Genomic DNA, 3,789 nt, shown 5'->3' with positions numbered 1-3,789 from the left:
GAGACTCTGTCTCAAAAAAAAAAAAAAAAGAAAAGTTACGCGTTTTCAAATTAAATATTAGAATAAAGCTGGATGTTTTAAATGTAGATTTTCTCCTTTGCCAAGTTTTCTTTGCCTAATTATTTTTGGATGCATTTGATCAAAGACTAAGAAGTTGGTATTGGCTATAATTTTTATTAAATATCTTGGTCAGGACCAGCCTGACCAACATGGAGAAACCCCCTCTCTACTAAAAACACAAAATTAGCCAGGCATGGTGGCACATGCCTGTAATCCCAGCTACTCGGGAGGCTGAGGCGGGAGAATCGCTTGAACCTGGGAAGCGGAGGTTGCGGTGAGCCAAGATGGCGCCATTGCACTCCAGCCTGGGCGACACGAGAGAAACTCCGTCTCAAAAAAAAAACCTCTTAGAGTTTTGTCTTTGGATGATATGCAAATGATGTGATCTGACAAGCAGGTGGTTTTGGTAAACAGAAATCTGGTCTGTGAGATTTGTTTTGCCTGTCAGCCAATTTATCTTTGGAATTACAAGCATCATAGACATGAACATTTCTTATTCTCATATATTGACTAACCACATGCACTCAATACACATTTATTATGGACCTGCTACATGCCAAGTACTATAAAAATTAGACATGCTTCTAAGGAATTCTCATCATATTAATAAGCAGAGAAATTAACACATATACAAATTTTTAGAATGCAATGGGATGAATACAATACTAGAAGTATATGTACATAATCTGAGGTCACAGAAGCCATCTTTCTCTCAATAAATAAAAGATAGCTTTGGCTGGGCACCGTGGCTCATGCCTGTAATCCCAGCACTTTGGGAGGCTGAGGCAGGCAGATCACTAGGTCAAGAGATCAAGACCACCCTGGCCAACATGGTGAAACGCTGTCTCTACTAAAAATACAAAAATTAGCCGGGCATGGTGGCACATGCCTACAGTCCCAGCTACCTGAGAGGCTGAGGCAGGGGAATTGCTTGAACCCAGAAGGCAAAGGTTGCAGTGAGCCAAGATTGTGCCACTGCACTCCATCCTGGCGACAGAGTGAGACTCTTGTCTCAAAAAAAAAAAAAAAGATAGCTTCACAGAGGAAGAATCATCTGACTTCAGACTTAAATGATGAAAACACTTCACAAGGAAAGGGATGGGAAGGTGTATGCACATTTTTCACTCCGTCACTTGCTTTAAGATTAGATATTCTTCTTCAGTTAATAGCAGGGAGACACGTAATATCAGATGCTCTGAATGTAACATTGAAAACCTCTTTAGATTTCATAGTCAGTTCATCATCCTTTCACAGAGTCTACATCCTCTTAAATTGGCCAAACTGTCTACTTCCACTCTACCTGCCATTGAGTGGATTGGTAACAATACACTGTTGATCAATAAAATTAAGCTTAATTAATAAGCTCCTTGATTAATTTACCCTTGCATTAGTAGTATCAGGATGCTCAGCTGGAGCCACTCTCATGGAACCATCCATGTGGACCCTAGGCAGACTTCTGCAAATCTGTTTGATTTCAGGCATTTATCTCCAACTCTGTTGCAAACTGTTCTGTTATAACTACTGCATTTTCCTTTCTGGTTGAACTACAGTTCAAGAACTATAGTTGAATTTTAGTAGAATTTTAAGAAGAAAAAAAAGTACTGCCTATTATCTACACTGATGCTGGCTTCTTTCCCAGTTAATTTGTTTAAATGGAATTTATAAAATGGTAGCTAAGATACTGTATCATCACCCTGTCTTACTCTCTTATCGGTATTGATGTAACATGGATCACTGAACAATGTAATCTCCATTTTATAGTTGATAGTGATGGTTTCTAGTCAACTGATACATGCGATTTATTCAGAAATTATATCAACTGAGAGGTTCCCAGTCAACTACCTTGTGTGTTCTCTTTTAAACATTAATTGGGCCAGGCGCGGTGGCTCAAGCCAGTAATCCCAGCACTTTGGGAGGCCGAGACGGGCAGATCACGAGGTCAGGAGATCGAGACCATCCTGGCTAACACGGTGAAACCCCGTCTCTACTAAAAAATACAAAAAACTAGCCGGGCGAGGTGGCAGCGCCTGTAGTCCCAGCTACTCGGAGGCTGAGGCAGGAGAATGGCGTAAACCCGGGAGGCAGAGCTTGCAGTGAGCTGAGAACTGGCCACTGCACTCCAGCCTGGGCGATAGAGCGAGACTCCGTCTCAAAAAATAAATAAATAAATAAATAAATAAATAAACATTAATTGAATTTTGAAAAGGAATTTCATATTACTCTAACTTATTTCTGATGATCAAGCAAATCATAAATGGCCTGTTGCCTAGAATCCTGAATGTCATCTACCTTGCTTATTCTTTGCTAGTAAATATTTCAGGTTATTTTAAGTTATGCTTGCATTTTCTTACATATTTGAATCAAATAAATAATAGACCAAGCTGAGTGTGTTGGTGCATGCCAGTAGTCCCAACTAAGCAGGAGGCTGAGGTGATCGCTTGAGACCAGTGCTTGGAGGTTGCAATGAACTATGATTGTGCCATTGCACTCTATCCTCGACAACAGAGCAAAACCCTGTCTCAAAAATAATAATAATAATAAACAGAGAAATACTTAGATGGTTTTTCTGTATAGTCTTATTTCCTTTTGGTTTTTTGTTTGTTTGTTTGTTTTTTGAGACGGAGTCTCGCTCTGTCGCCCAGGCTGGAGTACAGTGGCGCGATCTCGGCTCACTGCAAGCTCCGCCTCCCGGGTTCACGCCATTCTCCTGCCTCAGCCTCTTGAGTAGTGGGGACTACAGGTGCCCGCCACCACGCCTGGCTCATTTCTTGTATTTTTGGTAGAGACGGGGTTTCACCATGTTAGCCAGGATGGTCTTGGTCTCCTGACCTCCTGATTCGCCCGCCTCGGCCTCCCAAAGTGCTGGGATTACAGGTGTGAGCCAGCGTGCGCGGCCTGAATAGCCTTATTTCCTTCACAAAGCTTTATTCTGGATCTTTTCTATATCAGGAGGCTCCTTTAACTTTGATGTGTCTGCCTGGCAAGGGCTTTAAACGCTGTCATTGTCCCTGATTTAGACTTTTGTCCATCAAAGGCTGTGAACTTTTTCCCTCTAAGAAAAGGAAATCTTGTGAACAGAGTAGTTTAAACATTTGATATTCACTTGTAAAAATGAATTCTGCTGGACTTTCCAGTTCTAGGATTCTATTTGTGTAATGGCAGGGTGGAAACAACAGATTGTAGTTGCATGAATGTCATCTGGATTATGTCAGGGAAAGAAACATCAAATTTATCCTGAATTAGATCAAATAGAAAACTCCAAAGAATTTTAATCGACATGAAAAAGTCAATTAATGGAATTGGGAATATAATTTTCAGTGTTTAGATAGTATATATTGAAATAAAAGTTTCTAAAAAATATTGATTAAAATCCTTCTAAGGGTTTTTGGATTCCATCACATGTATTTCATGTCTTGGACTCTTGCAGCAGCAGTGCTGGAGCATCTGTGCAGTCGTGTATAATCACACTACTGTAATGCTTCTGTGTGGGGTCCTTTACACAGTGATCTGTTCCCTGCAGAAACAGGAGGTCATGACAACTAAGAAAGCAGAGATTCTACTGTTAGTACAGACAGAGGAAAACACAGTTTTTTTTTTTTTTGTCAATGGATCTGTCTCTTTCCAATTTTTGGAGGAGAATTTCTCTGCAGGTTATTCAGGAACAAATTAGGCCTTTGGTCCATAAAAAACTGAATCTTTCCGTGAATTACTTTTTTTTTTTTTTTAAAA

Source organism: Rhinopithecus bieti, unplaced genomic scaffold, assembly GCF_001698545.2.
Source record: "Rhinopithecus bieti isolate Rb0 unplaced genomic scaffold, ASM169854v2 scaffold_23748, whole genome shotgun sequence".
Classification (NCBI taxonomy): Eukaryota; Metazoa; Chordata; class Mammalia; order Primates; family Cercopithecidae; genus Rhinopithecus; species Rhinopithecus bieti.
This window is presented reverse-complemented; position numbering follows the sequence as displayed.